The sequence below is a fragment of the Gavialis gangeticus genome, unplaced genomic scaffold, assembly GCF_001723915.1.
Source record: "Gavialis gangeticus isolate Ggan-Ray unplaced genomic scaffold, GavGan_comp1, whole genome shotgun sequence".
NCBI classification, from domain to species: Eukaryota; Metazoa; Chordata; order Crocodylia; family Gavialidae; genus Gavialis; species Gavialis gangeticus.
The window spans coordinates 163,065,061-163,076,184 of NW_017729024.1; positions in this window are offsets into that span (position 1 = coordinate 163,065,061).

Genomic DNA, 11,124 nt, shown 5'->3' on the forward strand with positions numbered 1-11,124 from the left:
CCCATGTTTCCCATCGCCCTTCCTTTCCCAGAGGAGTTTTAGTTTTTCCTTTAGGTCCACTCTCCTTTCTCTTGCTTTGGGCCCTACTATTTCCCTGCCCATAACAAGCAACTGCAATGGAAACCAATAGTAGTAGTAGTAGTCATGGTAGTGTCCAAGTGCCAACAAAGCAAGGGCTCTTACCAAGCTAGGTTCTGTGTCAACATGGGGTAGGGAAAGCAGACACAGTGTGGGAGAAGGTGTAACAGTGTAATGGTAGTAGACAATGTGAATGTCTCTATTTTCTTTGAGGGTGAGGGAGAGAATGAATTGGAGAGAGGAGCCAATGACTGAAAGAGCCAGGTGAGGGGGCAGGGCAAGGGGCAGGTGCAAAATGAAGCAGAGGCGAGGAGAGAGGGAAGAGTAAACTACCAACTAGCACCGGGCAGATAGTCCTGTCACAAGTGTAGACAGTTGCCTGAATGGCCAGAGTCCTTGTTTCAGTGGCTTTTCCTACAAGCTGGCATCTTTGGCTGGCTACTGTGTACAGTATTTCCCCTAAGCCACATGGTGCGGGGATGAGGAGATGGTAGGAGGTGGCACTGCAGAGTGTGGGGAGTCTCCATGTGCTCTTCTGGGCTTTGAGGTGGTCCAGGCAGGTGCGGGTCGACCCAAGTGGGCTCCGTTTCACCCTGCACCATTGCTGCTCTCACGCAGCTGTGATGGGAGGGAGACTCCCTCCCGAGCACAGACTCCCTCACCAAGCCCACAGCCCCATCACCATGTGTGAGGTGTAAGAAAGGAAAAGCGGGAAGAGGAGGAGAGGAAAAGAATGGTCTTAGGGAAAAGCATAGCTGTGAGAAGGGAATTGAGAACAGGCCCTCGGTACTAGGAACGACTCATTTGCTGCGCCGCAGCCAAGATATAATGGGGAAGTGAGCTGTGCGGGAGACTTGTGGCTCAGGCTTCATCTGTTGTTGACAATGGTGCAGGGAGCAGAGCTTCCTGGACGTCAGTCTCCTGCTGTGCTTCCTGACCATGGGACTGACTGCTAAAGCGTCCCAGCCCAAGATGACTGCTACTTGTACATCTCCCTGTGCTGCTGCGAACCAGCTGCTCTCAACAGCCACCAAACCCAGAAGCTCCCACCCAGCTGCGTGCCCTGTGCCTGGGAACTCAACACCTCTGGCCCAGGATGTTGGCGATTTTTTATTTTTTGTCCCATCCACTACAAGCAGCAAAGCCAGTGCTGCCAAACAGTAGTCCAACAGCCATGTGCTTTCCCTCCCCAGGTCTAACCCTGTTACACAGTGGGAAGGCCTAGAAGCACTGCAGGCAATTCAAGCTCTGTTCCCAGCAGGGTGAAGTCATCTGGGATTTCTGCTTCCTGAAGCTAACAGCACCACTCCTAAAGGAAGAAACATCCCACCCACATAGCCTGGCCTTTGGCCAAATGGAGTGATGATTCCTTCAGCACCTGCTGCTCGGTATCTAATTTCCCATTCCCAGGCAGACCGATCAAAATAGTTGCTGTCCTCCGCTTAGCCACATGCTCTCAAAACACACAACTCTGCAAAATAACTTACAAATTATTAGACTGTTTCACAACATTAAAAAAATAGTGAATATAAAATGATTGCTTCCTCCAAAACTTCTATGGTGTAAACCTATATCCTGTTCTGAAATACGACACCTATGCATCTATCCATCTCAGTAGTTTTAACCGTTTTAGTCTCAAGGCACCCCTTGGAAAATGCCAGCTCTTATTTTTTCATTTATTTTTTGACTACAGAAAAATAATAGAGCAATTCTGTTGAGGAGACTGCAGAAAGACCACAGCAGGTCAGAATGTTTCTGACGCTCTGGATTCCTACTTGAAATCTCTTGGTTTATCTTGTGAATTAAGATTGCACACCTCACAGCACTAACACTGAATGGCTTCCTGTGGCACCACTGAAAGGATTCCCCAGAACACCATGGCACCTTGTTGAAAAATCATTGATTGGGCTCATACCCATCACTGCAGCCACTGGTCTGACCAGACGGACAGTATCCAGGTTGTAGCCGTATTGGCCTAAAGGCAAAGGAATCGGAACTTGTGGTAGAGGTGATATCTTTTATTAGACCAACTAGATTTTTGCAAAAAACCAAGTTCTTTGCAAGCTTTAGGGGAAAAAAAGATTTTCTTCTATGCCTGAAGAAGGGTGCTTGTGCCCGAAAACTTTTTTTTTTTCCCAAAAATCTAGTTTTCCTGATAAGAGATCACCTCTACCACAAAGTTCTTATTTTAGAAGTAAAGGCATTTCTAAAGTGATGCAAAACATAAGTCAAACCTTCCTGTTTCATTTTTTGCTGTATAAATGCAATAAGGATGAATCATTCTGATGTAAGGGTTTCTCAGTACAAAAATATCCCCAACCACTACTGCCTCTGGGCTTTTTTTCTACTGTTGATAAATACCATCATCTTGCTCTGTTGTCTAGTTCAGCTGCTGATCTGATGAAAAGCATAACTAAGGACTTACTTCCTTAGTTGAGGATATGAAGGCCTCTGACCTTTGGGGGTTTGCTCCTGGAGTCACCATTGAGGAATGATATGAAGTCCCATTTTTGTTCTTGAAGGCCAAGGGATCGTTCTGGTTTCATGCAGGTGCCACAAAGGGCAGAACTGTGGTAGGCCTCAGGCAGATGTGTCAGGGTAGAGAAAGGATGCAAGGTCCCACTCCTATTTGTCAGGTATAGACAAGGTCAAAGGCAGCAGTGATGTCTAATATGTTTGCAATACAAAGCTCAGCTGATCAGTGCTACTAAATCCTTCCCCTGAGCAAGTGGGGCATGAAATAACAATGGAGATAGAAGATGAAGAACAATAAGGACATTACTTCAGATCAAGGAGACAAATTCAAATCTGCCACAGACTTCCTAGTAAAATTGGGCAAATCACTTAGGCCTTGAGCCACAAAGGATCATATATGTACTCCACCACCAACCATCTCCACACAACTTCTAGGTGCTTGGCTCTTTGGAGCCAGTTGCCCTGAGCCAGGTGCCCCTAAGCTGGCTACACAGTGCTGGTTAGCCCACATCTACCACCTGTCTACATTCAAACCTTTTACGCTTGCCCCCTGACCGCAGTCCAACATGACCTAGGAAGCTCTGCTGAACTTCAGCACTTGAGATCATCCCTGCCCCATTATCTGCTCCTCCCAGCAGTGTGATTGAGATGCACACTAGTGCTGAAGTCTGCTAAAGGCAATCCCCCCAATTCTCTGTTCCTGACTGCTGCCCCTTCCACAGCCCGCTTCGTGTCTCTACTGCCCATAATTACAGCCACGCTGAGAAGGAGAGACAAGTCCATTTGCAGAGTGCTTCCTAGAAGGGCTGTACTTGAGGAACCTGAAAAGGAAGGTGTGAGGTTTTGATGCGGGATGTAACGCAAGACACTGTTGCTTGGACTGATTGGGGATGATGACCCTTAGCATCAGCCCTAAAAATATTTCTGGAGACAATGAATGAAGGCTCCAAAGCCAGGATGATGAGTGGGGGATTACCTAGCTGGCCAGCTGGGATATGCTAAAGGCATTTGTCTCAAATCCCACTGCTCTCTGAGGCTTAGGTGCCTATTTATCACTACCATGGGTCATTCCACCCAATTAAGTGTCATGGCTCTGAAATCTTTGCCCTCTGTTTGGGAAAATTGGAGCAGTCGGTCCTTTCTTTTGGTGAAGAGTCAGCAGTGCTCCACCCTGTGGGTATAACACTTACAGGATACGGACTCTCATCTTCAATCCCTTCCTCTGCCTGACGGGATTGTAATCCCCATCCTCCAGGTGAGTCCCCTGGTCACCACCATACAGGCTAGCCTCCTACACAGGACACTTGGGTCAGTAGAAAATAATTTGAGAGTCCCTTAGACCAGGCTAAAGCAGTCAGCTGGGATGGGGGGATTTCGGTTCTGCCCCTTACTCCAAAGACTGTTTATATAATAGCATTAAATGGTCCTCGGTTAAAATACAAAAAAAGTTCTGGGAGTGGGACCCAGAACCCAGGACTCTTCCTTCCCCATAGTATTTGTATTAACTTTTTTTAGCCCCTTCTCTTGTAAAAGGCCTCTTCTCTTGTAATAGATACAAAGTATATATTGTACAGTGATGCAAATATTGTTCCACATGACCCCAGCTGAAGCCAGTTTGCTCAGGACACTTACTCTGACAAAACAAGTAACAGTGGTTTCAAGTTGTAGCAAGGGAAGTTTAAGTTAGATATTAGGGAAAAAATTCTCATTAGGAGGGTAATAAAACACTGAAATGGGTTACTCAGAGAGGTTGTGGAATTGCCATCCTTGGAGGTTTTTAACACCTGGCTAGACAAAGCCTTGGGTGGGATGATCTAGTTGGGGATGATCCTGCCTGGAGCAAGGTGTTGGGCTAGATGACCTCCTGAGGTCCCTCCTAACCCTCATTTTCTATGATTCTATGTTTGTAGTAATTGCATAAGGCATAAATACAGCCAAGAAAAGTCACTGTTGGGTGTGTTATAAGATTTTGTCTGCTCAGTTGACAGTAATTTTTTTTCTATGGTATCTTAGGAGTTTATCAGCGGGTTTCTATTTGCATAACATATGAGCCATTTTCTGAATGATGTATTGTCAAAACAGGACACAGTGATTGGTTTCACTTGTCACCTTGTCAGAGCTGGGTCCTGTTTACAGTCCAAAGGATATAATAGTGTATAAAAACAAAGGCCCTACTTTATTTTTGACCGAGTTAAAGCTCTGTGGTTTATCGTATTCAACAACCGTTGCTCAGAGATGTAACGAGAAATGTTGGCAGCCTTGACAGGGATGCCTGAGAGAAGAGGGAGGGAGTGCTGAGAGCCAGAGGTGGGGAGTGCAGATCCCTGAATTTACTGCTGTTGGCTTTGCAGGGCCTGCTGCTCCTGCTGCTGCTGAGGCACAGAGTGCAATTACTGAGGTCAGCAATTTCTGGGGGCTGCCATTTTGGTGCCGCCTCTAAATTGGTGTCAGAGGCCTGTGCCCTGCTTGCCCCCCATTCCCCCTCCACCCCAGTTACACTACTGCCACTGACATACACAACTGAACAACACTTCTAAGTTACAGAAAACACAGGCAAACAACAATCTACTTCCCCGCAGTCCAGCATGGGTGTTGAGGCAGAGCAGTTACAACGTCCCCACTATCCACTAGAAGGTACAAGTGCGAGCCTCCCTCTAACTCCCAGTGAAGGCTGCCCAGCTTTACAGATGGTACCTGCTCATTTGTGCTGGGGAGCCAGAGGAGTGGCAGGATGAGATGCCAGGCACCTTGTGTGGTGGTGGCTAGAGACACTGGCATGCCTTATCCACAGTAGGCTGATGGGCTATCCACACCCTTTTGACCTTTTCAGGCATACTATAATTATTCCTGCTTTAGGTTCCTTATCTTGCTAGCTCCAACAGAGATAATCATTATAATAGTGTTTCTCTCCAGTCCGCTAAAAAAAAATCACTTTGTTAAAGTCATTTGGGGGAGCCGATGCATGTGTTCAGCTGGTATCAACCATGGCACATGCCTAAGTGTATGACTCTGTCAGTCTGGTTTTCACATGAGCAGCCGGGGCTGAACGTGACTGCCGTGCACGTGTCGGTCTGCCAGGTATCTATGGTTCCCTGCCTAATGAGACCAGACATTGGGCTGAGCAGGTCCCGCTGCCTGTGTTTGTTTCTGTCTGCCCTGTGTCACTCCCTTTGTCAGGTTTGATTGTTATGGGTACAGCAGACTCCCATGCTCCTTTGACGGAAATGTCTGTAGCTTGTTGCTGGGTTTTTCTCTCTCTCTCTTGGGGAGGAAATTGGTCTTTATTGTGTAGCTCTGGACATGATGCTGGAAAATCTGTTGTCTGTTGGAGTGAAACCTGTCTTAAGCAACTAGTTGCTTAGCCGGTGTGCTGTTTCAAAACAGGATGACACAGAACTGTATCCAGTGTGGTGGGGATTGATTTTTGGATGACCTCTCAAGACAGGATTTTGGCCTAGTATTGCAAATTGCTTCCTGTCGAGGCAGTGTTGTAGTCAGAGCACTCCTCTGACACTCCTGCTTTGTATTAGGCCAGTAGTAAGGCACTCCTTTGTGGCCTTCTCTGGGTCGGAGTAGTGCTGCTTCTGGGCTCAAAGACTCTAGCATGGGGCCGGGGGGCAAAATACAGCCCATGGGCCAGGTCTGGCCCACCAAGAGATTTTGTCTGGCCTGTAGCAGGTCCCTCAGTCCTGCCCAGACCAACCATGAGGTCAGCCCAGGCCATGGCATGTGCCCAGGTGTGCAACAAGGCTGGGGCAGCATGGTGGCTGGGCTCTATTTCCCAGCAGCCTTAGCAGTAGTGGTGGCTCTTTCTGGCTGCCACTGTCAGACCCAGCCCCACTGCTGAGGCACCCCAGCCCATCTTCCCTGAACCCACTTCCAGGGATGGGACCCACGTGGGCAGGGCATTCAGTCAGGCGTCTGAGATGGGGCCATGAGCTAGCGGGAAGCAGTGCCTGGGGGTGAGATGGGCTGGGGACACCCCAGGATCTTGGGGTGGTGACAACACGGGGCCAGAGCCAGGGCTGGGGCAGAGTCATGATCTGCTGCCTGCACGCCCCTAGGTTGGGCATGGGTTCTGCAGGCAGGGGCATGCAGGGAACGGATTATGGCTCTGCCCCAGTCCTGGCCCTGGCCCCATCCCCGTGCTATCACCTCAAGATCCTGGCCTGGGACATGGCTCTCCCCCCGTGGCCCCAGTGCATTCACATAGCAGAATACATTGCCTGCGTGGCTCTGGGATTGCGGGGTGGTAACAGCGGGGGGCCAGGGCTGGGGCCAGGACAGAGTTCTGGTTCTGTGGCAGGGATACGTGGGAGCACATCGTGGCTCGGCCCCAGCCCCAGCCCTGGCCCTGTGTTTTCACCACCCTGCAATACCAAGGACTCCACGAAGACCACCCAGGACCCACATGGGCAGGTGGATGCTCTGGTGCCATGGGCAGTCAGGGAGCTGTATTGAAGCTGGGTCCAGGATCCTGGGGCAGTGACAGTGCAGGGCCTATGCTGGGGCATAGCCGCATTCTGCTCCCTGCGTGCCCCTGCTCACAGACCTGGTGCCTGCTGCAGGGGCATGTGGGCAGCAGACTGTGACTTTCCTGGGCTCTGGTCCTGGCCCTGGCCCCAACCCCACACTGTCAGCACCCCGTGACCCTGCCTTATGATCCTGGCCTCCCTTGCCTATCCCGCTCACTCCTGAACACTGCTCCCTGCCTGCCCGTGGCCCCATCCCACATAGGGAGTTTGTGTGAGTTGTTGGCGGTGGGGGGAGAGGGGGTGCCGATCCGGCTCTCAACAACTCAGCAAAACTCCCTATATGACTACGGGCCCAAATAATTGCCATCCCCTCCTGTAGTGCTTACTTATTGGCAGGTAACCATGCCCACACAGAGACCCTGGCCTGCCAGAACCAGCAGCTTTTGAGGAGGGAGAATCCCTTTTAGTGCCTCCTTCCACTCAAGCACTAGTACTGGTCCTCTTACCAGATCAGCTCCAGACCCAGGACATAAATGAGAGACAAGCTGATTACCCAGGGCCCTTCTTAGTATGTGAACATACCTGGAGTCAGGATTTGGGGGAGGGTTGGGGGAGGGAACCCATTTGGTATTCCTTTGTTATTAAAGTTCCCCGGGGGGTATCACTGCACCCTCATGATGAACAACCTGATTTAGCCACCTCCACCCTGTTTGTGATCCCTTTCGCACTTTGGCAGGAGCCCAAACCTGAGCTTCCTCCCAGCTGCCTCATACCTCCTGTATGTATGCCCCCACTACAAATCTGTCACAGTATTAATTGTAGGATGGTTGTGTTTCTTATTCTGACAGCCCTCAGCTATGGAAGAAGATTATTAGATAGACAGATCCTCTTGGTTGTAATGTACAACCGCTTACCATCCAAGCTAAAGACAATTTACCCCTTAACATGGTAGGGCATCTGACACCTAGCTGAGCAGTTTTGATTCAATCCAGCAAAGAGCGGGGGTGACACACTAGCTAGTATTAAAACTGGTTTCTCCTTTGGAATTCGGATAAGCTTTGACTAAGTTTATAGCCAAGGGATCAGAAATAAAATCCAATATATCTGCAAATCTACTGAAATGTTTTACATGACATGAAGCATACCCTTCATTTCCTAGTAAGAGGGATGTTTGCACCTGATTGCTCAATCAAATGGCTCAGAAAATAGAATTACAACACAATGTTTTTTGCTTCATAAATACATCAAATTTATCATCCTTGCAAGAAATTGGCAAACAACATCTGAGAGTCACACAATAAGACATCTTGCTTTGTCTCACAGCATGACTTGAAAAAAATCAATCTTATGTGGATACAGTTGCAGGACACAACTTCAGGAAAAATAACATAAGGACTCCGTGTCGGGAATACACAGATCTTATACAGACATTACTTATTTGAACTACTTGCTCTGAGCTCACTGTAAACCATTCCACTGATATAACAACTAAAAAGTCAACAAGTAAACATGGCAGCATTTCATGAAAAATAACCCATCATTACAAAGTTAAGTAAGAAATAAGTGCATTCTCCTAGTTGAAAAATCCCCATAACATGTCCAAAATCAGTTCCCATAGCTTTATACGCTTTTCCTCCTCTTTAATACCTGAAGGTTTTGATAGAGACCATTTGACAGACTGTTCGGTATGTCATGTAACTATATGCTAAACACAGTCTGAGAGTGTTTGACCTATTAATGCTAATGCTAACTTTTCTTGAAATTCCCAGTTGGGCATAACAATTGTGGACTTTGCTGGAGTTTTACCAAAGACTGAACCCCTTAACGTGAATCTAGAGCTTCAACAGGAGTTTTTCTTTTGAATTCAGTTATTCCGAAAGCTAAAAACTAGCCTACCAGGTATGAAAGCTTTAGGATCTGAAAAAATGCTGTTAGATGAGTAAATTGGATCACTGGACAGTTGAGTTGTCCTGATGTACTAGACTAGAAAGTACTAGAGTTTGTAATGAAAAACTTCACAGATGTTCCCATTTTGGAGCATTTTCCAAATATCCTATACGAATGTCTTTTGGATCATAACATTTAAACAACATAGAAAAGTTACTTCCTAATTTCCAAAAGTGCAAAACAAAACGCTCCACTGAGGTGATCATAGTAACGTTGTTTTTTTCAGACAAGCACCTTAGTAATACATTCCCATGTCTGAGGAAAAAATGACAGCTCCTCTATCACTAAAGAAGAGAAATGAGGCTGCTAGTGAATAAAGCTGAGCTTTTCCTTCTACTCTATCTTCAATCAAAGCCACTTATAAGCCCAAACCTGCTATTGTGTAACTCCTATATCATTATCATTCATTTGCATAGACAATTTCTCTTAGAGGTAGTTTCTTTCTTTGAGAAAAAAGTTATTTTCCAGAAAAATTATTAATTGTTTTGGTTTCAACTTTCTCTCCAAGTTGAGAGTAAACATATATATTTTAAATAAATAATACAATCATAGCTTATTCTGCTCAAGTGTCACTCCTGTGAAGGAACCCTTCCACCAAACACAAGCATACATCCATAATCTAATTTTTGCTAATACATACTTAAACATTCACTTTCTTATTCAGTGCTACACTAAAAGTAAGGTGCCTATTTACTGGCTGAGCAAAGCATGGTATTGTGCTCTGAAGCATGTACTTACTATCTTGGACCTATTTTAATGTATTCTTTATGGAATGATTTAAACAGCCAGGCAAAAATGTATGTAGTTAAATTTCACAGAACCCTCATTCCATGGCCGTGGGGACGTACCTCGAACATGCACGCCAGCCGTACAGCAACAATAATAATAACAGAATTACAAGTCTAGTCATTCAAGCAATATGCTATTACAAGTAACGATTCAACGGGAATGTACGCATGCTTCAGCCAAAAAAAAAAAAAAAATGAAACAGTCCCAACACGAGATTTGTGTACAGTATATTCTATTTGTTAGAAAAAGAGTAGAGTGAAGAGCTGAGGAACTGGGTCTTCACTGTACAGCCCAGTCCGACGAATGGAAGTCCTGGCGTCTGCTGCTGCTTGCTTGAGGTGACGCAAGCTCAGCTACAGACCATGGCTACAGGATACAGCGTAGCCAGCAGCAGCACAAGAAATCAGGAAACACTGATGACAACCCAAGCATCTTGGCTATTTCCAGGCACTGCTCGATTCAGTAATGGCAACTGTAATATGCGATTTTTTTTTTTTCTTTTTTTCTCCTTTCCTCCCGTGTTGGCCACTACTTCCGCTGAACTTTCCAGTGAAGTTGGCGGCTCTGCCGCAGGCAGCAACAAACAATACACAGAGCTTAATCTCCCTGGTCTCATTGAAGTCTCTTCTTTCAGCTTTCTAAAGACGAATTCTTCCAAATCTTTGGGTTTCTTCCTGCTGCTTCTCTTTGCCACCATCCTGGGCGGCTTTCACGTTCCAGGGCGGAAAAGTTTTGCGATGAGAGCCAAAATCTTCTGGTGCAGGTGGCACTGGTCTCCGATCCGGCGCAGCTGCAGCGCGCACTCTCTCACTGCTTCTCGCTCTGTAAAGCAGACAAGGAAATGTGGTGACCAACTTCCCTGCACGCCCTCGTGGCAGTGCCCCTCAATCCTTTTAGACCCAAAGCATCCCTCCCTCGGGGGCACAAGGCACCCTCACAAAATACCGGCTTAGTTTCCCCTCGGGCTTTTGGCTGGAGGAGAAGAAAAAGAGCTTCCCCAAGGCCAGAGCCGCTTTAACCCCGTGAAGCCCTGGCACCCCAGAGCGGTCCCTGCCGCACCAGGCGGCCTCAGCTGCCGTCCTGACCCCCCGCACTGTCCCCAGGCCCGGAGCTCTCGGTACCTGCGGGCTGCGGCGCAGGCTTGCGGCAGGTGCGGCCGGGCAGCATGGCTGGGCGCGGGGCTGGGGCCAGGGCTGGAGCTGGAGCTGGGCGCGATGCTTGCGTGTCGCTGGCTCGGCTGCTTTTGCTTGTGGCGCGGCGCGCGCAGCAATAAGGCGGCGGCGGCGGCGCCGGGGATTCCCGGCCGTGAGGTAAAGAAAGCGCCGGCGCCGCCGCCCAATCCGCGCCGCCGCCCCCGGGG